We start from the raw sequence: 27,462 nt of genomic DNA, 5'->3' as shown, positions 1-27,462 counted from the left end.
AGAGAATGGAGCTGCTGGGTTTGTACACTCTGGAGTTTAGAAGAATGAGAGGATATATAATTGAAACATATAAGATTGTTAAGGGCTTGGACACGCTAGAGGCAGGAAACATGTTCCCAATGTTGGGGGAGTCCAGAACCAGGGGCCACACAGTTTAAGAATAAGGAGTAAGCCATTTAGAACGGAGACTAGGAAACACTTTTTCTCACAGAGAGTGGTGAGTCTGTGGAATTCTCTGCTTCAGAGGGCGGTGGAGGCCAGTTCTCTGGATGCTTTCAAGAGAGAGCTAAACAGGGCTCTTAAAAATAGCGGAGTCAGGGGATATGTGGAGAAGGCAGGAACGGGGTACTGGGGATTGGGGATGATCAGCCATGATCACATTGAATGGCGGTGCTGGCTCGAAGGACCGAATGGCCTACTCCTGCACCTATTGTCTATTGTCTATTGTCTAGTGCAAAGCCTGGTGACATTGCAGGTTGGTTGGGGGTTCTTAAAGGCAAAGGTTCATCTGTTGGGTGATATTCCTCTGCTAGATGAACCTTTAAGAGGTTAGACTTGGTTCAATGGTATTGACCTCAAGCTGGGACGGGTGCAGAGTAGGATGTTGCCATTACTCAAGCGCCTGAGAAATAGAAGGAGGTTGAGCAGGCTAGGACTCTATTCCTTGGAGTGCAGGAGGGTGAGCGGTGATCTTATAGAGGTGTACAAAATCATGAGAAGATTGGATTAGGTCAACACACAGAGATTCTTGCCCAGAGTAGGGCAATCGAGAACCTGAGGACATAGGTTTCAGGTGAGGGAGGAAAGATTTAATAGGAACCTGAGGGGTAACTTTTTCATGCCAAAGGTGGCAGGTGTATGGAATGAGCTGCCAGAGGAGTTATTGAGACAAGTACTATCATAATGTTTATGAAACATTTAGACAGGTACAAGAATAGGATAGGTTTAAAGGCACAAGGGCCAAATGCAGGCAGGTGGGACTAGTGTAGGTGGGACATGTTGGCCAGAGTGGGCAGCTTGGGCCAAAGGGTCTGTTTCCACACTTTGACTATGACCCTATGACCGCAACGATAAGGCGGAAATTACAGCTCAAACCAATGTCCAAATTTTGACATGATTTAATCTGAAGAAGGGTCTCGACCCGAAACGTCGCCTATTCATACGCTCCATAGATGCTGCCTCACCCGCTGAGTTTCTCCAGCATTTTTGTCTACCTTCCAGATTTTGACATAGTTTATGATAAAAGGCTATTATTATGCTGTGGCATATTTGGTTCCTGTACACCTGGTCCCTTCATCCAAGACATTGATAATAATGGATTGAAAATAACTGACCTAGTACTGTAGCCTAAGACACCATACCAGTTACAGCATGCCACCCTTTAATTGGCCTGTTTACCCCTTTGCTTTTATATTCTGTCAGCCAGCCCTTTGTCCATGCTAGTATATTGCACCCATTGCTTGAATAGCTTCCTCCTGTATTCTTTTATGTGGCACCTGATCAAATGCCTTTTGGAAATCCAAATGCACAATCAGTTCCCTTCTATTTGCGTTGCTTGCAATATCCTCAAAGGTTTCCCTTTCATTAATCTCTGTTGACTCGGTTGCATTGTGTTACCATTTGCAAAATGTCCGTCTGCTACTTTTTTCTCAATGGATTTGAGCGTTTCTGTACCGACAGATGTCAAGCGCAGGTTGCTGTAGTTTCCTGCTTTCTGCCTTTCTAGAAGTGGGGACCTCATGTTTGCAGCTTCCTAACCTGCTTGCAGAATCCATCGCATCTTGGTAGATCACGATCAGTACATCCATTCTCTCTGCAGCTGGTTCTACATGTTTGGATGAAGATCTCAAGTCCACCATGTCCATGCTGGCCATCAACGCCAATCCTCCCCACCTCATCCCAGATATACACTAATCCTGCCACCTGCTGGCTCAACTAGCCAACTACAGGCTAAAAGCAATTCATTGGCTCCAATTAAGCAAAATAACCTGCACCTCTTTGAGACATGGATGAACTTAGAGGAAGCCCACACAATCACAGGGTGAACGTGCAAACTCTACACAGACGGCACCTGAAGTGAGGATTGAACCTATTTCATTGGCGCTTTGAGACAGCGTGTCGATTAGCTGAAACACTGCTTTTCTAGAAATAATGTCGAATTCCTCACTTACCTTCCATTTTCCCATTTTGGGATACATTCAAAGTCTGAAGAAGAGGTTCGTCCTGAAACGTTGCCTATTTCCTTCGCTCCATAGATGCTGCTGCACCCGCTGAGTTTCTCCAGCATTTTTGTCTACCTTGGGATACATTCAAATTCTTCTGCTGTGAAAAAAATACTTGTTCAGAGTCTCTGCCATTTCTGTATTTGTGCTTTGACCCTACCTATTGCCCTCAAGATGTAATACACCTCTATAAGACCACCCCTCTTCCTCCAGCACTCCGAAAAATTAAAGCCCCAGCCAACCTAAGGAACTAGAAGAGCAACACAAAATGCTGGAGTAACTCAGCGGGACAGGCAGCATCTCTGGAGAGAAGGAATGGGTGACGTTTCAAGTCGAGACCCTTCTGAAGAAACGTCACCCAACCCGAATCGTCACCCATTCCTCCCCTCCAGAGGTGCTGCCTGTCCCGCTGAGTTACTCTAGCTTTTTGTGTCTATCTTTGGTTTAAACCAGCATCTGCAATTCCTTCCTAGACACTAGAACTAGAACACTAGTGCTGCGACTGTTGATGGGGATGAAGCCTGAAAAGCAAAATAATAGCTGGCATTGTTGAAAGACAGATGTCTGTCAGTCTGCTGACAGCTCCTGGGCTACAGGTGAGTCAGACTATACCCAGACAAAGGTGTCCAACTCAGCTTTGATGCCAGTGTGCTTTGCGTAGGAAAATATTGTCACACTTCTAGTACTAGTTTGATCGGATGGTTAAACATCCGATGTGTTTTCTCGTTTTTGTCACGGGATTATGAACATAAGCAAATGTCCTTCATCCAGCAGCTGTCTAATGCGGAGCTTTCAAACCTGCATAAGGTCAACAATGTTTAAAAAGCTAACAGAAGAATGTAAGAGCATCTATTTAAACATATCATACACTAATGATCCAATTAACCTCTTGTGAAGAGCTTTTAAAGAGCTTCTTGCTTTTGAAGTGAATTGTCTTTCAAATTGCATGATGCATTGTGAGATGTCATTCATGTACAAATTGTTAGGAAGAACAGTGGAACCATTGTGATATATATTTTTTAATGAATGGTCTGCCTCAGTCACCATTGAAGTTAAACCGCAATAGCAAAGCTCTGATTGCAACTCACATTTGGAATTGGGCCGGCAGGAACTGCAGATGCTTGTTTACGTCAAAGGGCTGGAGTAACTTGATGGGTCAGGCAGCATCTCTGGGGAGAAGGAATGGGTGACGTTTCAGGTCGAGATCCTTCTTCAGATTCAGACCTTCTGAAGAATTGTCTCGACTCGAAACGCCACCCAATTCTATTCCAATATCTTCAATGCTGATATTGCATTAAATATCAATATTATATCATTCAATTCATTCACCATCTCAGTGAAAAGGTTGCCTCTCGAGTTCCTTTTACGTCTTGCCCCTCTCACCTTAAACTTCCGTCCTATTTTGGGTAAGGGACTTAGCATCCACCTCCATGCAGATGTTATAGGAGCAGAATTAGGCCATTCGGCCCATCATGTCCACTCCATCATTCAATCATGGCTGATCTATCTCTTCCTCTCAACCCCATTCTCCTGCCTTCCCCCCATAACCCCTGACACCCGTACTAATCAAGAATAAGGGTCGACCTCTACAAGGTCAACCCTCAGCCTCCAACGCTCCAAGGAATAAAGTCCTAGTTTATCTAATCTCTCCCTGTAGCTCGGGCCTTTGATTCCAGGCAATATCCTTTTAAATCCTCTCAGCACTCTTTCCAGTTTAAAGCCAACCTTCCCATTGCAGGAATTCGCTGCCTAATTTCCTCCCGCTGGTCCAACTCCGAAGGAGTCTCATGGAGATGAATCATTTTCTACGCGGCTGGCAGGGGTGATGCCAACACTGCATTCATGCATTTATCTAAGTTGCAAATGAACCACCATATTTTTTGATGCACTTGTGAAGACAGTAACAAAGAGAATATTGGAATAAATGTTCAGAACTTCATCAGTGATAGGAGTAGAATTCTGCCATTCGGCCTATCAAGTCAGCCGTTCCGCCATTCAATCATGGTTGATCTATCCCCATAACACCTGACACACGTGCTAATGAAGAATCTATCTATCTCTGCCGTAAAAATATCAATTGACGGCCTCCACAGCCTCCTGTGGCACCGAACTCCATAGATTTACCATCCTCTGACTAAAGGAATTCCTCCTCATCTTCCGAAAGGAACGTCCTTTAATTCTGAGGCTATGACCGTTCGGTTCCATTCTGGGATCGTTCTGTTTCAATGAGTTAGCACTGGCAAACTGAAAGGCATGGGACTCTTCTGGCTGTGAAAGTTGTTGTCAAGAAAAAAACGACATCCAAGATAATGCATCCACAGTGGGGTGGAAAGCATGAAATATTAGTACACAATGAATGACTGTCTGCTGGGTAAGTGGAAAAGGATGTAGATGTAATCATCTTACTTTCATGGGAAGTATCCAGTTAATATGAAGTCATTGTTGATAAGTAAATCCACATATCATTTCAATGGCATTCCACTGCAAGTCGAAGCTGGTTATTTCAGTGGCATTGGTTCATCAGTAGAAACGTGGGTTGTACGGTATTCTATCTAGTACCTGCTGCGATTTTTTTTCAAGAGGGAGGACTGTGGAAATACTCTGCAAACATCTATAATAATCATTAAGATTTTTAAAGAAAAGAATTGCAAGATGGTTAAAATTACCTGACATTGAAAATGAGATGAATCAAAGGGGAAATAAATATTCTGTTCAACTTGAATGGAGAGCTGCAATTATTTAATGAAGGTAGACAAAAATGCTGGAGAAACTCAGCGGGTGAGGCAGGTGAAGGAATAGGTGACGTTTCGGGTCGAGACCCTTCTTCAGACTGACGGGGTTACTTAATGTTTAATGTTAAGGGGATGAATAGGAAACTATCACCATGCAATTAAATTGTGCAAAGGTTCAAAGCATTGGAGGCAGTAGATAATCTTTCCACCAACAAATAGATCATTCGTCTGCAAAATTTCTTCGCTTAATGAAGGAGTGAGATTTCTTTTACCCCAGTTTTGATGAATGGTCCTGGATATTAAACGGTAATGTTACTTTTCTTTTCCCAGATATTGCCTGGCTTGCTGAGTGTGTCCAAAATTTGCAGTTTTTTTTAATATCAGCTTAAAGTGTGTTTTCCTGGGACACTGATCTGCAATGAGAGGCTGTAGGGCAAAGAAAGAGGCTGGAGAACCTTCAGAGGGACGGAGCCTACTTTCACGGGCTTGACTGGGGTTCAATGACCATGTGGCTAGATACAAGATGAAGGCAACTCCAATGTGATAGCACATGGTAGATATACAGCATAATGGTGAGAAAGGGCACACTTGCTTTTCTTCAGTTCAGCTGTGAACCAGATAAGAGTTGGTCTTGGCATCATACTACAGAGATGGGAAGAGACTTGAACTTTATTTCGCCTTCCATCACAGTGAGGAATATGTAGGAGTCACTGCGGTGGATGTTCATGTTAAAATGTGTTTTTGAGTCTATTGCTTTTAATTGTATGACTGACCTGGCCAGTGAAATTCCTCGTATGTTGCAAAACATACTTGGCGAATAAAAATCTGAAATTCTGATTCTGATGGCTGACCCTTTGCGGTACTCAGCATCAATCACTGCAGGGCCGAATGAAACATAGAAACCTGACCAACATAGAAATTAGGTGTAGTAGGCCATTCGGCCCTTCGAGCCTGCCTCTATATGATCATGGCTGATCTATCTTCTACCTCCATACCCCCTGATCCCCTTAGCCACAAGGGCCATATCTAAGGATGTAGCCAGCTAAAGGTGGCAGGATTTCCACAGATGGTCTTTGTGGCAAAAGACAACTAGAGTCAGAGAATCAAGAAGAAAGTCATAATTTAGCAGCTGGAAAGATAGGTCCATCACTCATGCCCGTGCCTGCCAACTTACCCCATCTACCAAGAGTCCCATCCCATACCTGCATTTGGATCATATCCCACTAAACCTTTCCTATCTCTGTAGCTGTCTTTTGAATCTTGCTGTAGCAGGTAACACAAGTGAAAAAAAAGAGGATTTAACAAAATCTGCTGTATCAGGGCCATGAGATCTACCAAAGCCTACAGCCTACCAATGGGATTCTGACAGAGTTTCTCAAAGCTGCTGTGGTCTTTACCCATCCTCAATGCAAAGAAGTCTGAAGAAGGGTCTCGACCCGAAACTTCACCTATTCCTTCTCTCCATAGATGCTGCCTGGGGTGGGAGATTGCAACCTTCACGTGGTCCAACTAATGTTTCAACAAATGCAGTCAACCTGGCGTGCACGAACAGAAGATCAAACAGAACAAGTTGTCTTACAACTTTAGGCTGTGCACGTCATGCCCAAGAGGAAGAAGATAGATGCTGCCTCACCCGCTGAGTTTCTCCAGCATTTTTGTCTACCTTCAAAGCAAAGATGGCCAGTTTCAAATATTTTGGGAGACAACAGTGTTTTGGAGATATTGAACCTATGGCTGAACTTTCCAAGGGTTGTGTTTATTCACAACAAGATTGTATGGAGAATTTCAACTGTGGGATTGAGGGAGCATTGTTGAGGGAAACAAAAAAAAGACCCAAAGTGCTGGAGTAACTCAGCAGGCCAGGCAGCATCTCAGGAGGACATGGATGGGCAAAATTTTGTTTCGGAACCCTTCACCCGACCCGAAACTGAATCTGCAGAATTCTTTGCCACAGAAGGCTGTGGGGGGAAAGTCAGTGGCTATCTTTAAGGCAGAGATAGATAGATTCTTGATTAGTATGGGTGTCAGAGGTTATGGGGAGAAGGCTGGAGAATGGGGTGAGGAGGGAGAGATAGATCAGCCATGATTGAATAGCGGAGTAGACTTGATGGGCCGAATGGCCTAATTCTGCTCCTATCACTTATGACCTCATGCTGTATTTGCCACTTTCACACTCATGCTGCTGGTTCAATGTTCAAGAAGGAACTGCAGATGCTGGAGAATCGAAGGTAGACAAAATTGCTGGAGAAACTCAGCGGGTGCGGCAGAATCTATGGAGCGGAGGAAAGAGGGAACGTTTTGGGCCGAAACCTTTCTTCAGACTGATATTGTCTACCTGCTGGTTCAATAGAGCTTTCAACTGTTGTCTTTCCGTTCATTCACCGGTGTTAACCAACTCTCCTTCATGGGTTAACAATATCTTGAAGAAAAAGTGGAGAGGAACTCAGTATGAACACGTACAGTCTGTGTCCACAAACACCGCTGACGAGACCACGCAATGTCAACTTCATTTAGGAATGTAAACATTACATACATTGTTTTTTCATATCAGAATGAGTGCGTACTTGTTTGAAAATAACTTATAAGGCTGGTAAAGAGAGAATGTCCGGGGGAGTTGATGGGCAGCAACTTGTGCATGTGCGTTGTTGACAAACTGGGATTGCTGGAGATAGTCTCCCCAGAATGTATTCCCAAGGAACTCTTACAATGTTGTAACATTGAGTGGACACAAAGTGATGTCCAAATACCTTCTCCAACAAGTGGTTTAGAAAGTTAGTGCAGTATACATCTTTCATTAGTCTGCTTCATGCCTGTCCCACTGAGCTACTCCAGCTTTTTGTGTCTATCATCGACATCTGCAGTTCCTTCCTACTCATTATTTAAGATACCATTTCAACATTCAAGCTGGTGAATTTTATTTCAAAGCTGCAATGTTGGCAAAGTGGGCAGCACGGTGGCGCAGCGGTAGAGTTGCTGCCCAACAGCGCCAGAGACCCGGGTTCGATCCTGTCCAGGGGTGCTGTCTGTACGGAGTTTGTACGTTCTCCACGTGACCGTATGGGTTTTCTCCGAGATCTTCGGTTTCCCCCCACACTCCAAAGACGTACAGGTATGTAGGTTAATTGGCTTGGTGTAAGTGTAAATTGTCCCAATTGGGTGTAGGGTGGTGTTAATGTGCAGGAATTGTTTTTCGGCATGGACTTGGTGGGGGCTCCAATATTAAGACCCGGAGCAGGGCCTTACATCGCCCGGCGCAACCTTAATGGCCGCGGGACTTGCCATCGCCCGCCGAGGGGCTTTAACATTGGGAGAAGAATAGAACACAGGGGAGAGACAAGACTTTGCCTTCCATCACAGTGAGGAGCAGATTCACTGTGATGGATGTTTGTGTAAATTGTGTTAATTGTGTGTCTTGGTTCTTTTCTTGTTGTGTGACTGCAGAAACCAAATTTCGTTTGAACTTCATTTGAGGTTCAAATGACAATAAATAATTGTATTGCATTGTATTGAAGGGCCTGTTTCCGCGCTGTATCTCTAAAGTAAACTCAGTGGGGACAGGCAGCATCTCTGGAGAGAAGAATGGGTGACATTTTGGGTCTAGACCATTTTCAGGCTTAAACATTTAAATTGGTTTAAATGTGGTAGTTCTCTCCAAGTCCTTTTTCAAGGATGAACATTGAAATGTAGACAATAGTGTTCTGCACTACAATCATTACGTTCTGTTTCTCTGAGTCTGGAACAGGCAGATGAGATTAGTTTATCTTGGCTTCATGTTGGCACAGACATGTAGGCCAATTGGTCTGTTCCTGTGTTGTATTGCTCAATGTACCTTGAACTCTGTTCAAGTGCTAGTCTCAATTGAGGCCCTTTCTGGTTCTCAGGCAATTGAGCACCTCGCCCCATTCACAGGAAAGTTGCGACCAGGCCAGTGTTTATCTTTCCATTAACATCTCTCACCTAGAACCCTATCATTATCACATCGTCAGATGTGGGAACTTCCTTTCTCCAAGTTGCTTACAGCTTTTTATCATTTACAAAATAAACGATCTTCCATTTTGTGTTAAATGCCTTGGAGGTTTAGTGAACATTATGCCCAGTGCCAGTCTGTGAGGGAGAATTTTGTTATTAATCCCACTATACATGCAATATTGTGGAAGGTGTCAGGGGTTATAGGGAGATGGGAGGAGAATGGGGTTAAGAGGGAGAGATAGATCAGCCATGATTGAATGGCAGAGTAGACTTCATGGGCCAAATGGCCTAGTTCTCCTCCTATCACTTATGAACTTATGAATATGAAATAATAGATAAGGTGGACAGTCAGAATCGTTTTCCTTTGATGGAAAAAAATCAAATAATAAAGAGCAGAGCTTTGAGGTGAGAGGGGCAAAGTTTAAAGGAGATATAGCCTAATTCTATCACATGACGTGACTTAGCGTTATGGGGACATACAGCATGGGAATAGGCCCTTAGGTCCAACTCACACATGCCCCATCTACACTAGTCCCACCTTCCTGTGTTTGGCCCATATCCCTCTAAACCTTTCCTATCCATGTGCCTATCCAAATGTATTTAAAGTAGACTATCCGGTGGGCGGCGCGACTCTCATCAGCAGCGGCCTCTGCAGTCTGTCCGCGTTTTATTATTTTCTGTCTATGTTTTTATGTAGTTTTTGTTATTTTTTGTTGGGGTGTGTGTGTGGGGGGGGTGGGGGTGGGGGAAACTTTTAAATCTCTCCCTGCACGGGAGACCCGACCTTTTCTCGTCGGGTTTCCGTTATCGTTGGGGCTGCAACGAGGAGCGGCCTCCAACAGGAAGAGACCGGGGACTCTGGTGCCGACGACTCACCGTCGCCGTCGCGGGGCTGGCCGAGTCCGGAGCGGGTGGAGCGGTGGAGGAGCGCTGCTGCTGCTGCTGCTGCGGCCCGACCGGAGAGTCGGAGGCTTCAACGGCAGGTCTGTGGACGGCGGCACCGGGAGCCCGCGGGTCCCTGGAGGGAGACCGCTTTTCAGGGCTCTCGCAACGGCGACTTCCCCCGCCCGAGTTGCGGGGTTGAAGAGCTCCTGGAGCGGGGCCTGACATCACCGCCCCGCGCGGCTTGGAATGGCCGCGGGACTCTGCGAGCGCACACCGGGGGCTCTAACACCAAGACCCGGTGTGCGACCTCGCACCACCCGGCGTGGCTTTAATGGCCGCGGGACAATCGCCATCGCCAGCCGGGGGCTTTGACTTTGACTCTGACATCGGGGGGGGGAGAGAGTGCAGTGGAGAGATAAGTTTATTTGGCCTTCCATCACAGCAATGTGATGGATGTTTATGTAAATTATGTTGTGTTGTTGTGTCTTGGGTCTATGTGTTTGTAATGTATGGCTGCAGAAACGGCATTTCGTTTGGACCTCAAGGGGTCCAAATGACAATTAAATGTATCTTGTATCTATCTTGTAAGTGTTCTAGAAGCTGCCTCAACTGCATCCTCTGGCAGCTTGTCCCAGACACCATAACCCTCTGTGTCCCCTGCCACAATCCTCTTCTGAAATATTTCAACGGAACCAAACCTCAGAGGAACCGGCACGGTGGCGAAGGGGTAGAGTTGCTGCCTTACAGCGGCAGGGACCCGGGTTCGATCCTGACTACGGGAGCTGACTGTTTGGGAGTTTCTACGTTCTCCCTGTGACCTCGTGGATTTTCTCCGGGTGCTCCGGTTTCCTTCCACACTCCAAAGACGGGCAGGTTTGTTGGTTAATTGGCTTCGGTAAATTGTTCCTTGTGTTCAGGCTAGAACTAGTGTGCTGGTGATCATTGGTCGGCACGGACTCGATGGGCCGAAGGGCCTGTTTCCACACTGTTTCTCTGAAGGAAAATCTTCAGTGCTGGTGTACAACATACAGCTGCTGCTATGTCACAGGAGACCATGAAATATTTTTTCCCAGGAACAGCAAGAGATTTATATAGCAGCTGCCAAAATGATCAACACAATCGCTTTTAGGCAGCAGGCAGTGAATGCTAATGTTTCCATCACAGGTTAAATAGTTTCGGAAATAAATACACATGTTAAAACCTGATTCTTCCCGTGAACTTTTAAAATACTTCTTGCAAGCATTAACTAGCATAGTTGGCAGCTTTGGTGAAAAAAGCAGGTATTGTGTTCATAACCTTAATCATCGATGCATAAAACCACCAGTAATGCGAGTACCAAGAATGATATGGGAAATGCAAAGATAAGTTATCTGTATAAAGTAGCTCTCTGGCTTATCGTACTTGCTTGAGTACTGAGTATCCTAAAGGTCCAACTATATGCTGGCTGCCAGTATTGCTTTGAATCTCTACCCAAGGACTATTAAAGTTGAAAAAAATAAGATTTGTCTTAATTGACAAACCAGAACTATTTTTTAAAATATGGTCGCCATTTATTGAATTTTTAAAAAAGTAAACTAGTAATTTTAACACAAAATTAAAGTCAAAACTTGAGTTTAGGGTTAGATGAGCAACTATACTTAACATCTCCCGGATCTATCTCCACAATATTTCTATTTGTAACTCTCCCTCTTTCTTTCTTTCTTTCTTTCTATTAATTTATAGCTTCTCTTATCTCTTTATTTCTTTATTTCTTTTCTTTAAAAAAAACTTTAAAAAATTGAAGCTATGTAAGAATTCTGTAACCTATTTGTCATTTATTACTATTTGTACATATGCTTTTTATTTTTATTTTATTTTTTAAATTAGAAGTAAGTACAATAATATGGTACCATAGGTACCTAGTATATATTAGCATGTTACAATTCATGTACAGTTTCTTCTTATTTTTATTTTAACAATAAAAAGGAGACAGAAAAGAAATCGAAACGTGTGTGATATCAGAAAGTGAGAAAAGGAAAATGAGAAATTGAAGAAAATAAAGAGAAAAGAAGCAGAGGTAGTAAGCAGACGAATAAAGGATAGCTATTTATTATTCTTGACCACCAGTCATCCAGTCCTGAAACGGATCGTTTAATATGCTTTTAATTAAAAAAAATTTTTTTTTTTTAAAACCTTTATATGCCTCATTGTCACCTTCCCCTAGCTAACAATGATCTATTCTATATTTTGCTTGAGCCTCGTCCCCTTTGATCTCTTGTTTTCACACCTTGCACTTCCATATCTCTGTGTCTCCTGCTCCCCTGACTCTCAGTCTGAAGAAGGGACTCGACCCGAAACATTACCCATTCCTTCTCTCCAGAGATGCTGCCCAAAGATCCTAGAGGAGCAAGATAGACCACTCCTCGAAAAACGCGTAGTATGACGTGTGTGATCGTCGACGCCATTTTTCGAGGCATTTATTGGGCTTCCCCCACACTGTCATGGCGTCCTTATCTAAATTTCATCTCACTGCTCTGCTATCAAGTATTCTAATCGTAAATCTAAACGACCCGACCTGTCATTCTTTAGGTTCCCCAATAAAAAAGAAAGGTGAGAAAATATTTTTATTATTTTCAGTCGATATTCTGTCGTGAAAATGTTATTTTCTGTTCTCCCATCAACCGACTGGGTTTGTCGGTACGTTAGAAAGTTATTAGATTTATTTTTAATAGACCTTTACTTACCATAATAATAAAGACAATTTTAACACTTCTGTACTTTTTTGGTTTTGTTCTTGTAAGGGATTGGTCTCCACAATATGGCCCGCGGGACACATCAGGTCCAGTGACCAGGAGATTTTTCGAGCTCAGGTTCAAGTCCGAGAATGGCGGCTGTTACCCATTATATTCCTCGAATTGTCAAGACATCACAAGCAAAGATCACAAGCCCGCCGTGAAGAAGGGTGCAATCAAATATTATATAACTCTGCTCTATCATCTTTGGGTGCAACGGTGGGTCGGGGGGTTCGGTGGCGGCGGCCGCAATCAAAGATACTAGTTGAGCTCTGCTCTATAATCTTTGGTCGAAATGGGACGGCTGTGCGTTATAATGTGCTATCGTTCCACTCTCCCTCTCCCCTTTCTCCCTGTCCCCCTTCTCCCTCCCCCCTTCTCTCTGTCCCCCCTTTCCCCTTCTCCCTCTCCCCCTTCTCCCTCCCCCCCCCCCTCTCCCTCTCCCCCCTTCTCCCTCTCTTCTCTCGATCTCTCTCCCCTCCTCTCGATCTCTCGCTCCCCTCTCTTCTCTCGATCTCTCTCTCTCTCTCTCTCTCCCCCTCTCTTCGCGATTTCCCTCCCTTCCCTCTCTCCCTCCCTTCCATCTCTCCCTCCCTTACCTCTTCGTGAGAGTTGGCAGCTCTGCTATGCCTTGGGTCCAAAAGAGGATAGAAAGAAAATACTTAATGGTCTTTGTAAGAAGATTTTAATAAGCTCTTCTACATTTAAGGTAAATTGACATATTAGAGGCAAAACGCATTTTCAATATACAGGTCTCTCCACACAACTGAAAACAATTGCATTTAAGTGATATATCATCCATTGTTCAGGCAAGTAGCACTAGGTTACAATAAACTTCCTACATATTCCAGGAATGCATCTCATAAAAATGGGAGAAGCTTAAATGCATTGTAAAATCATAAATCCATGTTGACTTGGACTAATCCTTTTACTGCTATCCAAATGCCCCATTATTACATCTTTAATAATTGACTCCAGCATCTTTCACACCACCAAAGTCAGGCTAACTGGTCTGTAATTCCCCATTTTCTCTCTCGCTCCTTTCTTGAAAAGTGGGATAGCATTAGCTATCCTCCAATCCACAGGAACTGATCGTAAATCTATTGATCGTTGGAAAATAATAGAAACATAGAAACATAGAAATTAGGTGCAGGAGTAGGCCATTCGGCCCTTCGAGCCTGCACCGCCATTCAATATGATCATGGCTGATCATCCAACTCAGTATCCCGTACCTGCCTTCTCTCCATACCCTCTGATCCCCTTAGCCACAAGGGCCACATCTAACACCCTCTTAAATATAGCCAATGAACTGGCCTCGACTACCCTCTGCGGCAGAGAGTTCCAGAGATTCACCACTCTCTGTGTGAAAAAGGTTCTTCTCATCTCGGTTTTAAAGGATTTCCCCCTTATCCTTAAGCTGTGACCCCTTGTCCTGGACTTCCCCAACATCGGGAGCATTCTTCCTGCATCTAGCCTGTCCAACCCCTTAAGAATTTTGTAAGTTTCTATAAGATCCCCTCTCAATCTCCTAAATTCTAGAGAGTATAAACCAAGTCTATCCAGTCTTTCTTCATAAGACAGTCCTGACATCCCAGGAATCAGTCTGGTGAACCTTCTCTGCACTCCCTCTATGGCAATAATGTCCTTCCTCAGATTTGGAGACCAAAACTGTACGCAATACTCCAGGTGTGGTCTCACCAAGACCCTGTACAACTGCAGTAGAACCTCCCTGCTCCTATACTCAAATTGTTTCGCTATGAAAGCTAACATACCATTCGCTTTCTTCACTGCCTGCTGCACCTGCATGCCTACTTTCAATGACTGGTGTACCATGACACCCAGGTCTCGCTGCATCTCCCCTTTTCCTAGTCGGCCGCCATTTAGATAATAGTCTGCTTTCCTGTTTTTGCCACCAAAATGGATAACCTCACATTTATCCACATTATACTGCATCTGCCAAACATTTGCCCACTCACCCAGCCTATCCAAGTCACCTTGCAGTCTCCTAGCATCCTCCTCACAGCTAACACTGCCCCCCAGCTTAGTGTCATCCGCAAACTTGGAGATATTGCCTTCAATTCCCTCATCCAGATCATTAATATATATTGTAAATAGCTGGGGTCCCAGCACTGAACCTTGCGGTACCCCACTAGTCACTGCCTGCCTAATGAAAAACTCAACCATATTATGGTCACTCTTGCCCAAGGGGGCACGTACAACAAGATTGCTAACTAACCCTTCCTCATTACTCAATACCCAGTCTAAAATAGCCTGCTCTCTCGTTGGTTCCTCTACATGTTAATCATATGTATAAATATATATGTATGTGTATATATGCATGTATGTGTATATATGCATGTATATGTATATGTGTGTATATATGTATGTATATATATGTTTATATGTGTGTATGTATGCATATAAATGTATCCATATGTATGCGTGTATTTGTATGTGTGCATATGTGTATACGTATGTATGTATGTGTATATATGTATGTGTGTATATATGTATGTGTATATATATATGTGTGTATAAATATATATATATGCATATATATATTATTAACCATATAACCATATAACAATTACAGCACGGAAACAGGCCATCTCGACCCTTCTAGTCCGTGCCGAACACATAATCTCCCCTAGTCCCATATACCTGCGCTCAGACCATAACCCTCCATTCCCTTCCCATCCATATAACTATCCAATTATTACTATATAATTATATATATAATTGCCTTTATGGTTTATGTATATCATCTTACAAGACAAATAAATTAATAGTGATTATTTAAATCAAAGTTGCTTCTGATCCATGAGAATAAACTTAATTATCTCTAACTTGCCTCTCACACACAGACACACATTCATATAAATATATATAATATGTATACGTTAAATTTAATTTTGTGCAGTGTGTGTTAAAGCAATACAATGCAAGGGAAACTACACAAAGGAGGGGGCTGTTCCCGCTACAAGATACTCGAGGATCTTTGCTTTGGATCAAAGATTATAGCGGAGCTCTATAATCTTTGCTTTGGATCACAGCGGGTGGCATACCGGAAGTCGCGTGTCGCATTAAAAAATGGCGGCCGTGACGTTCCGTCACGTACTACACGTCAGCCCATTGGATTTCGGACGAGTGGTCTATCTTGCTCCTCTAGGATCTTTGATGCTGCCTGTCTCGCTGAGTTACTCCAGCATTGTGTGTTTATCTTTGGGGTAAACCAGCATCTGCAGTTCCTTCCTACACATAAAATATAACTGGGTGAGAGATAAAACAGGCTATGGTTTATTACAGCCTATTATGCAGCACTACTAAATGATGCATTTTCACACCTTGAGCTTTGCGTGCTTGATAGGCAGTGTCTGGGAAAGCAGTTTGCCTTTGGCAGGCAGTGGCATAATGATCCAGTTCACAGGAAAGCAGAAGCCTGCAGATGCTGAAAACCTGAAATAAAAAAATACAAAATGCTATAATTACTCAATAGGTCAGGCAGCATCAATTTGTCAAGGGCTAGCATTCTAAACCAGCGTCAGAGATGGACACAAAATGCTGGAGTAACATAGCAGGTTGGGCAGTGTCGCTGGAGAACATGGATAGGTGACATGGAACATGGATATGACAAGACCCTGCTACCCGACCCAACTGAGTTACTCCTGCATTTTGTGTTTGTCTTTGGCATAAACTAACAAGTCCAGTTCTTGGTTTCTTGGTTTCTTGGTCCTCCAAAATATTCCAAATGGAATTTAAATGGAGGAGTTCCTTTTAATTCAATCATTTTCAGGGTACTGTACCAAGAAATAATCAGCATGTTTTCTGATTAGCAACAAGGAACTACGAAGGAGAAGAAACAAAAGTGGGGAGGGGGAGGTTTGCTAGTAATTGAAAAATTCAAGAACTCAATGTTCACACTGTTGGTTTGTAAGCATAATAGGAGATGCTCATTCCATAAACCATAGGAGCAGAGATAGGCCATGTACATTAGCCCATCAAGTCTACTCCACCATCACAAAGGCAAGCTTGAGCAACTGATGCATGAGATGGCGGAGAATCAGGGAATATAATATACTATGGTAAAACATAAATTTAAGTCCTTGGCGCAGAATTAGGCCATTCAACCCATCGAGTCTATGCCGCCATTCAACCATGGCTGATCTAAAGGTTATAGGGAGAAGGCAGGGGAATGGGGTTGAGAGGTTGGGGGTGATAGATCAGCCATGATTAAATGGCGGCATAGACTCGATGGGCTGAATGGCCTAATTCTGCTCCAAGGGCATGAATTTATGGGTTACCACAGTATATTCTATTCCCTGATTCTTCGCCATCTCACTCATCTTGCCTTTGTGAGCTGTAGCAGTGCTAGACTTCCACAGACAGCCCTCTCTAAACAAGACCCTGGAGATACCAGACCCTCAAACAAGACTGTAACTTCTGAACTCCGTCGAAGCTGTGCTGCCTTGGGCCCCTCCTGCATCCGTCTCTGTATTTTTACAGAAAAGCTCCATTCGAGCTTCTTATGCACAGAGACAGATTTAAATAACCTGCGAAAGCCTTATCACAATAAAAAATTCCTCAGTAAGAAAACTTTGATAACATTCGCATAAGGAAAGCCCCGGGAAATCTAAAACGACCTTTCAATTTACATGCATGGCTGATGGTTAAATATTTTGTAATTCACTCGATGACTGGATTTGCATATTAAGTTATCTCTCTTGTACAGTATCAGTAGTGAGAAATCTTTCAATTATTTAAGAAGGAACTGCAGATGCTGGAAAAATTGAAGGTAGACAAAAATACTGGAGAAAATCACCCGCTGAGTTTCTCCAGCATTTTTGTCAATCTTTCCATTATCGTGCTTTATGCCTCATGATATCAATTGACTTGGAATCCATCCATCAAAGTCTTTCCCTTTATTTGAGAACTTGATACCCAGTCTCAAGTTACCTATTATATTCGCCTGTTTGAAGTCAGAAGAATGGTCCCGACCCAAAACGTCGCCCATTTCCTTTGCTCCATAGATGCTGCCTCACCAGCTGAGTTTCTCCAGCATTTTTGTCTACCTTCGATTTTATCACCACTTAAAAGTCACAGCAATTCTGGCAACAAACACAGGCGCATCTGAGCAACGGTGGCAGGACTTTGAAGGCTATCCAAAGAAGATTGGCACGGAGCAGCGGTGGAATTGCTGCCTTACAGCGCCAGAGATCTGGGTTCGATCCCAACTATGGGTGGTGTCTGTACAGAGTTTATACATTCCCCATGACCCATGTGGGTTTTCTCCGGATTCTTCCCACCCTCTAAAGATGTAGTTTTGTAGGTTAATTGGCTTTGGTAAAATGGTAAATTGTCCCTGGTGTGTGGAGGATAGTGTTAATGGATTGGGATCGCTGGTTGGTGCGGGCTCGGTGGGCCGAAGGGCCCGTTTCCACGCTGTAACGAAACTAAACCATCGGCTCAGCACTGACAACATCAGCTGTGACAATACCTCATTGGCTCAGAGCTTGCTCTCATCCCTAACACTGGCTGGCAGGCCCAGAGAGGCCAGTCCCTGGCACCAGTGGCCACTGATCAGGGGCATGGAGGGGGGGGGGGGGGGTGGAGGGGAGGAGAGGGGGGGAGAGGAGAGGGGAGAAGAAGAGAGGAGGGGATGGAGGGGGGGGGGAAGGGCGAGGAGAGGCGAGGAGAAGAGGGGAGGGGGGGGGAGAGGAGGGGAGGGGAGAGGAGGGGAGGGGGAGGGGAGAGGAGAGGGAGAGGAGAGAGAGGAGAGGAGAAGAGAGAAGGGAAGGGGGGGGAAGGGGGGAGGTAGGGAAGGAGGGAAGGGGGGAGTAGAGGGGAGGGAGGGAGGGGAGAGGGGGAGAAGAGGAGGGAGGGGAGGGGAGAGGAGGGAGGGGAGAGGAGAGGAGAGAGAGAGAGAGGAGGGGAGGGGGGGAGGGGGGGAGAGGGGAGGAGGAGAGAGGAGGAGGGAGGAGGAGGGGTAGGAGGAGGGAAAGGAGGGGGAGGGGGAGGGAAGGGGAAGGGGGGGGAGGGGGAGGGGGAAAGGGGGGGGAGAGGGGGTGCTGTCACACACAATGACTGAGATCAGTCAGTGAGGAGAATTTTCGAAGGGGTGATCAGATCGACAGAGTCAGGATTCTGAACATCAGAACTTATTCCTTTGAATCTTTGCATCATCATGTGGGTGTTGAAGTACACAAAACGCATCAACTTACTTTCTCACGCTAGCTAAGTTGCAAAAATAACAAATCGATGCTGGCTGGGTAACTTGTTTTAATGATGTTGGGTAATAGATAAATATTTGCCAGGGCTGCCCATATTCCTTCTTACAATGCCACAACTTGCCAACCCTTGCATACGGGTTTGGTGAGGTTAAACCAATCAACATTTGGGCACCAAGTTGGACCTGGTCCAATGCCCAGTGTGAGATATTGCCCGCGGCCAACAGCAACGAAACGTGTCTTTCCTCAAACTAATATTCTACCTTGGACTTTACCAGCATCAGCAGTCCTTTCTTAAACATTATTTAATATCAGTTGTATGCTTGTGGCATTTGTTGCAGAGAATTCAGCTGCAAAAACAAGTTTGGTCACCTGGGGCAATCTTGTCATCTCAGCAGGACAAATGTGTCATTCCTCTCTGAGGATCATTGCTTAAAAGGCAGTAGAGGAAATTGCACTGCCACTCGTGATTAATTGCACCTTAAGTATGAAGTATGAGATGAAAATCAAAGTCAAGGCAGGACAACAATTAGCAGAGAAGTATAGACCAGGTAGATACCGTCTGTTGTTGGGAAGTTGCTGAAGTCTGTAATCAAGGAAGAAATAACTACCATAGTTATTTAGAAAGCTTGTGTGAGAAAAACTGCAGATGCTGGTTTAAATCGAAGATAAACACAAAATGCTGGAGTAACTCAACGGGACAGGCAGCATCTCTGGAGAGAAGGAAAGGGTGACGTTTCGGATCGAGTCTCGTAAGTCTGAAGAAGTGTCTCGACCCTGAAGGGTTTTGGTCCGAAACGTTGCCTATTTCCTTCGCTCCATAGATGCTGCCGCACCCGCTGAGTTTCTCCAGCACTTTTGTCTACCTTCGATTTTCCAGCATCTGCAGTTCCTTCTTAAATACCTCCTCTGGCAACTTGCTCCATGCACCTACCAACCTCCGAGTGAAAAAGATTCAATTTACATAGGCCAATTAACCTACAAACCCACTCATCTTTGGGATGTGGGATTAAACTGATGCGCTCGGAGGAAACCCACGCAGTCACAGAGAGAACATGCAAACTCCACACAGATAGCAGCTGAGGTCAGGATCGAACCTGGGTCTCTCGTGTGCTGCGCCACTGTGCTGCCTGTCATCCACTTTCTTTTCTATCTTACTTTTGCTGCCTTCTATATTTTCCTCTTTATTTTTCTCGGCTTGAACATTTAAAAAAAAGTTAATGTTAGTGTAACACGGCGGCACAGCAGAAAAGTTGTTGTCTTTCATCACTTCCAGGACAGCTCAGTAAGTCCTCCTGTCAATGTATTACCTCTGCGGTCACAAGTGTACTTAGTGCTGCTGGATCTCACAGAGAATGGATAATGACTAGGCAATCTGTCCTATTGTTATGTGGTTAAGAGCTGATTATTAGTCGGAGAGAATTTCACTTTCTGCTTTTTGAATTGTGCCTGGTGCCACTTAAATCCATTTGAAATAGTGACTGGTGTATTAGTTTTCAAGAAGGAACTGCAGATGCTGGAAGTTCGAAGGTACACAAAAATGCTGGCGAAACTCAGCGGGTGCAGCAGCATCTATGGAATGAAGGAAATATGTTGGACATCCATGGTGAAGATGAGGTGGTGAGGGCCTAGAGAGTGGAATGTGCGGAGGCGGCGGAGAGTGTCTGAGGTGTCTAGAACATAGGTGGGAAGGGATTTGAAAGGGGGATAGTATGGAGTCAAGGTATGTGGAGATGAGTTCGGTGGGGCACGAACAAGCAGAGACAATGGGTCTGCCGGGAGAGGCTATTAGTTTGTATTAGTTTGCTGTCTCTCTGCACTGACTCACATAGTCGGACTGCATTACATGCTCAGTTCTCAGCACTGATCCCGCAGTCTCGTGAGTTGAGGCATCGTTACCATAACTTTGCCGAGACCGGAGGGCATAAATTATCCGAAGACTGGATAGACAAGGACAAAGTCCCCTGAAGCAAAGGAGGCTGAGGTTTGCGTAATTGTTCAGCAAGTACTCCCGCTTATATAATAACACCTTCGCATTAATGAGAAAGATCCATAGCAATTTCATGGAACATTATCAGGACTTATTTAAAACGCATTTAAAAAGCAGATGGGGATTATAGGTATTAATGTTAAACACATTAAGGGCAGCACGGTGGTGCAGCGGCAGTCCGACTGCTTGGCGCGGAAACAGGCCGTCGTGTCAGAATTCTTCTTCATTTTTCTTCAGAGGGAAGAGGGGACACATCCCCCCATGTTTTGAGAGGTGGGGGACACCCCCCCCCCCCCCCCCAAGTTTTTGTCATCCGGATTTTTAAATCTCCGCTTTCCACGGGACTGCTGATCGAGGAGCGCCGATTGGACGAAGAGACGTCAGTCAGCAGGCAATGGGGGCGGGACATGATGATTCAGCGCGATGATTGGAGGAGGGAGGAGTGGGGGCGTGGGGGGAGGTGGGACTGAGGATAGAGTGCGGTGATTGGAGGAGGGAGACGTGGCACAGACCTGCGCCTCATACGCAGCCAGGTTCGATCCCGGCCGGGTCTCCGGCGCTGTCCCGTCCCGTCCCGCTCCCACCCGAGTGCCCCGCCACGGGTGGCCAAGAGAGGTCGGGAGTCAGACGCGAGCTGTACCCCCAGGCCCACAGCCAGCGCGGAGAAGCAGCGCTAAACCCAGCTCAACTCTGCCTGTCCCGCCAGGTTAACCTGCCTGGACTTGCGGGAAATATGGCCAGCGCGGAGAAGTAGCGCTGGTATCCCGTCAGTCTAGGCGGGGCTTGTAGGTTAACCCGGCGAGACAGGCAGAGTTGAGCTGCATTTAGCGCTGGATTGAGCCTCCGAAGCCTCGCGCATGTGTGTGTGTGTGTGAGTGTGCGCATGTGCGCTCTGCTGACAAAAAATTTTGTCCCCCGGTCCCCTCCATATTTTGATAGCGAGTTCCGTGCCTGCTTCGCTTCATGTTCAGCACGGAACGCTCGTGGGCCAAAGAGACTCTGAAGAAGGGTCTCGACCCGAAACGTCACCTTCTCATTCCTTCTCTCCAGAGATGCTGCCTGTCCTGCTGAGTTACTCCAGCATTGTTGTGTTTATCTTCGGTTTAAGCCAGCGTCTGCAGTTCCTTCTTACAATAAGCTACTATCTACCTGATTGGAAACCCTCGGACTATCTGTGATTGGACTTTACTGGACCTTGTTTTGCACTAAACGTTATGTACGTTATCCCCTTATAATGTATCTACACACTGTGGGCAGCTCGATTGTAATCACGCATTGTTTTTTCCGCTGACTTGTAAGCACGCAACAAAGCTTTTCACTCTACCTTGGTACACATGACAATAAACTAAACTCAATCCACACAAGACAATAGCTCATTTGCTTCTCTATAGTGTAGGTTAGCCTTTGGGTTCTCCGGTTGCCTATAGAACAACTTTTGTAGCTATCTGTGGGAGTTTGTGCAGAGGAGATTCTGGTGATTTCAGCTGTCAAGATACATTATGCCAAAATCACACTCACTCACATCTCAGCCTTGTTGACAAGCCGGGACTTTGGCACAGTATTCAAACCTCAGGCGGCGCAGTGGCGTAGCGGTACAGTTGCTGCCTGACAGCGCTTGCAGTGCCGGAGACCCGGGTTCGATCCTGATTACGGGTGCTGTCTGTGCAAAGTTTGTACGTTCTCCCTGCGAACTGCGTGGGTTTTCTCCGAGATCGGTTTCCTCACACACTCCAAAGACGTACAGGTTTGTAGGTTAATTGGCTTGGTAAATGTCAGCCGGTTCAATGCCAACATGCATCGCTGGGGGCTGCGTTCATCGGGAGCCTGCGCGTGTGGAGCAGACCAGCAAACAGCGCAGCAGCACGTCATTTCCGGCTGCGCTGCCCTCCGCCCCCTGGTGGAGCGGTAGACCGCACAGTCCTCGACAACAGCCCATTGAACTGGCCAAAGTGCCTGGAGGGCCTCACATAACCTCTGCTGCCTCAAACGCAAGAAGAAGATGAAGCTAGTGGCATTCCTGTAAATCTTCACCACTGCTATATCTATTGTAGAAAAGGCTAAATAATTGTTGTGTGGAAGTGAAAGATGCACATATATTTCCTCCGTAGCTGTTGGTAACCCTAGACTTGTCCCACCAGCCAGCAGGCCTCCATTTAGCCAGGATTATCACGTAATTAGAGGTTAACCTGCGATGAGTGGCTCACCTCCTCACAACCCAAGGCCTTTAAACCACCAGCAATGCAGAAGGCAGGAATGTGATGGGATATACAGTACGTTCCCTTTGCCCAAAGCTATGAAATTTCTACAGCACTTGAGAAACTCAATGCATTCCAAAACATTTGTGTTCAAGAAGGAACTGCAGATGCTGGAAGATCGAAGGTACACAAAAGTGCTGGAGAAACTCAGCGGGTGCAGCAGCATCTATGGAGCGAAGGAAATAGGCGACGTTTCGGGCCGAAACCCTTCTTCAAACTGATGGGGGGTGGGGGGGAGAAGGAAGGAAAAGGGGAGGAGGAGGAGCCCGAGGGCGGGCGGATGGGAGGGTGGGAGGAGACAGCTAGAGGGTTAAGGAAGGGGAGGAGACAGCAAGGGCTAGCAAAACTGGGAGAATTCAATGTTAATGCCATCCGGACGCAAGGTCCCCAGGCGGAATATGAGGTGCTGTTCCTCCAATTTCCGCTGTTGCTCACTCTGGCAATGGAGGAGACCCAGGACAGAGAGGTCGGATTGGGAATGGGAGGGGGAGTTGAAGTGCTGAGCCACCGGGAGGTCAGGTCGGTTATTGCGGACTGAGCGGAGGTGTTCAGCGAAACGATCGCCCAACCTACGCTTAGTCTCCCCGATGTAAATCAGCTGACATCTAGAGCAGCGGATGCAGTAGATGAGGTTGGAGGAGATGCAGGTGAACCTTTGTCGCACTTGGAACGATTGCTTGGGTCCTTGAATGGAGTCGAGGGGGGAGGTGAAGAGCAGTCCAAAACATGGCTGTTTGACTGATGCCCAATTCACCATCTTAAACATTCAATCCACCTCAAATAGGCCCCAATATCGGGTGGACTAGGAGGAGGAGGAGGACTGGACATTTTGGTGCCCTCCTTCACAGTGGAAAGTGTTGGTTCTGCTGTTGGGGGAACGTTCATGTTGAATCCTATAGTGTATGTGTATTTTTTTTTTCTTCTTTTTTATTTTATATGGATGTATGGTAATTTAATTTTTTTCTCTCTAAAGATTAGATTAGATTAGATACAACTTTATTGTCATTGCACATTTACAGTACAACAAATTGCAGTCATAACATAGTATAAAATAACAAAACGCACACTTAACACAGTTTTACATCCACCACAGTGAGTCCACCAGCCACCTCCTCACTGTGATGGAAGGCAAAAGTCCCAAAGTCCTTGTCTCTTCCCTCCTTGCTCTCCCTCTGCGCTGAGGCGATCCAGGCCGCGGATGTGGTGACCCCGCCGGGTGATGGTGTGCAAGTCCCGCGGCTGAATCCGAGCTCCGCGAACGGGCCGGATCAAACTCCGCGGCCCAGGGCAGTCGAAGCTGCCGAAGCTGCCGCCCTCCAGTCCAGCGGACGTAGCTGTAGTTGCGGGAGCTCCGGAAAAACAGGTCACCAACCTGTGACCTGCGAGCTCCCGACGATGTCGTCCACTGGGCCCGCGGCCGAGCCTCCGAGGCTTTGGCTTCAACATGATTTGATTTAAAAGTGCTATATGAATAAAAATTGCTTACTTACTTACTTACCTTCCACCAGCACATAATGATGTACCTGCGTGTGTGTGTGTGTAATAATAATAATAATAATAACTTTATTTATAAAGCGCTTTTAGACAGCATCAGTTACCACAAAGTCAACAAAAAGTTATTACAAACTACTAAAACCATTAAGACGACAGGACTATAAAAACAGTAAAAATTAAAAGACATTAAAAGCACTAAAACAGGAACAATGTCTCAGCCAGTGTCGAAAGCCAGTGAATAAAAGTGAGTTTTTAGGGAGGATTTAAAGATGGACAGTGAAGGGGCCTGTCTGATCTGCAGCGGCAAGGTGTTCCATAGTGCCGGGGCAGCAACAGAAAAGGCTCTATCCCCTCTGAGCTTCCGCTTAGACCTTGGTACCTCAAGGAGCAGCTGATCCGCTGACCTGAGGCACCTACATAAATAATGCACTGCAGCTACTTGCCTGGACTACTTCAACAGCAGTTCCCAAATGTACAACTACTGGCTCCAAGGACTAGGGCAACAGGTGAATGAGACTGCCCCCTCCAAGTTCAAGTCTTCAGGTCTGTGCACCTGTACCTCACCGTACCTGTGCATATGCCAACAAACTCAACGACTTGATGAGCTCCTTTCCCAGCAACACAGTGCGAGCACTTTCACCAGAAGAATACTGCAGATCAAGATGGTGTCCCACCGCCATCTTCTCAAGAGCAATTGGCAATGGGCCTCACCAACGACACCAGTGAACGCTGTCTCTATGTTCATAGTTCAAAAGCTCATAAGTGATAAGAGCCGAATTAGGCCATTCGGCCCATCAAGTCCACTCTGCCTTTCAAGCGCTTAACAAGATTGTTAAGGGCTTGGACACACTAGAGGCAGGAAACATGTTCCCGATGTTGGGGGAGTCAAGAACCAGGGGCCACAGTTTAAGAATAAGGAGTAAGCCATTTAGAACGGAGACGAGGAAACAGAGAGTGGTGAGTCTGTGGAATTCTCTGCCTCAGAGGGCGGTGGAGGCAGGTTCTCTGGATGCTTTCAAGAGAGAGCTAGATAGGGCTCTTAAAAATAGCGGAGTCAGGGGATATGGGGAGAAGGCAGGAACGGGTTACTGATTGGGGATGATCAGCCATGATCACATTGAATGGCGGTGCTGGTTCGAAGGGCTGAATGGCCTACTCCTGCACCTATTGTCTATTGTCAAACATGGCTGATCTATCTTTCCCTCTCAAGCCCATTTTCCTGCCCTCTCCCCATAACCCCTGACACCTGTATTAATCAAGGATCCATCTATCTCTGTCTTAGAAATATCTGTTGACTTGGCATCCACAGCTTTCTGTGACTATGAATTCCACCAATTCACCACCCTCTGACTAAAGAAATTCCTCCCCACCTCCTTCCGAAGGTAATATCCTTTTATTCAGAGGCTGTGGCCTCTGGTCCTAGACTCTCCCACTAGTGGACACATCCTCTCCACATCCACTCTATCCAGGCCTTTCACTATTTAGTACGTTTCCATGAGGTCCCACCTCATCCATCTAAACTCCATTCTTCTGCTTTGCTCCCTTCTTGTCCAACACGATGTGATTAGTCACGTCAAGTCAAGTCAAGAGATTTAATTGTCTTGTGTCCCAGATAGGACAATTAAATTCTTGCTTGCTGCAGCACAACAGAGTATTGTAATAGCCCTGTCCCACTGTGCGAGTTCATTCCAAGAGCTCTCCCGAGTTTAAAAAAAAATCAAACTCGTGGTAAGCACGGAGAATGAATGTAGCGGGTACGTCGGAGCTCGGGGACGTCTCTTAGCGGCTCGTAACGCTAACGGCAGGTACTCGGGAAGACTCGCTAACGGCAGGTCAGCACGGGAAGACTCGTGAAGATTTGTCAACATGATGAAAAAGGTCCACGAGAGCCCCGAGTACCGACGAGTGTTCCGAGTTCGAATCAGGGCAAACTCGGGAGTTGGCTCTTGGAATGAACTCGTAGCGTGGGATATTGCTTCAAGCATGTGTCCCCACTGGCGACGTTCATCTCTTGCGCAAATACTTTAACGGAACTGCTGTTGCTATATTTCATACAGTTTTTCTGTAGTCTGTAGTCTGGAGTTTGGGAGGTGTGGTGGGAAGTGCAGGGGGATTTGGCAGGAGAACTCGGTACGCAAGCCTCCACATGACGGAAAGCCACACCTAGTGACTGATCATTGTCCTGCTACTTCTGCAGCTGGTGAAAGATCTACATTTCTGGATGTCCCCAGGAAATGGAATGAAGTGACTGCAGCAAAGTGCAGCAGGTGGAATCTGGGTGGTGACAAGCCGAGGCAAGCATCACTTGGTCAACTCCTGCCGAACTGCAGTGTCTCATAGAAACAGAGAAACATAGAAATTAGGTGCAAGAGTAGGCCATTCGGCCCTTCGAGCCTGCACCACCATTCAATATGATCATGGCTGATCATCCAACTCAGTATCCCGTACCTGCCTTCTCCCCATACCCTCTGATCCCCTTAGCCACAAGGGCCACATCTAACTCCCTCTTAAATATAGCCAATGAACTGGCCTCAACTACCCTCTGTGGCAGAGAGTTCCAGAGATTCACCACTCTCTGTGTGAAAAAAGTTCTCCTCATCTCGGTTTTAAAGGATTTCCCCCTTATCCTTAAGCTGTGACCCCTTGTCCTGGACTTCCCCAACATCGGGAACAATCTTCCTGCATCTAGCCTGTCCAAACCCTTAAGAATTTTGTAAGTTTCTATAAGATCCCCTCTCAATCTCCTAAACTCTAGAGAGTATAAACCAAGTCTATCCTGGTCTCAAATAAAACCAGGTCTCAATTCACACCCGCCTCCTTCAATACACCCCTACTGCCCATCAATGGGATCCCATACTGGTACATTGGGGGGCAGGGTCTGGTGAAGCCCCTCAAACCCAGAGAAGGGATATCACCTCAG

The 27,462-nt window shown here is 45.8% G+C and overlaps 1 protein-coding gene across 1 annotated transcript in view; it reads right to left on the bottom strand.

The window, feature by feature from the left end:
• Nucleotides 1-13,145: 13,145 nt before the first annotated feature.
• The window catches only part of rnf26 (ring finger protein 26), a 74,007-nt gene continuing 59,690 nt past the window's right edge, over nucleotides 13,146-27,462 (bottom strand). The window contains exon 3 of the mRNA XM_055660590.1: nucleotides 13,146-16,035. The gene's annotated coding sequence lies outside the window, so the exon portion shown is untranslated. The remainder of the gene's footprint in view (nucleotides 16,036-27,462) is intronic.

This window comes from Leucoraja erinacea, chromosome 32 (assembly GCF_028641065.1).
Source record: "Leucoraja erinacea ecotype New England chromosome 32, Leri_hhj_1, whole genome shotgun sequence".
NCBI classification, from domain to species: domain Eukaryota; kingdom Metazoa; phylum Chordata; class Chondrichthyes; order Rajiformes; family Rajidae; genus Leucoraja; species Leucoraja erinaceus.
This window is presented reverse-complemented; position numbering and strand designations above follow the sequence as displayed.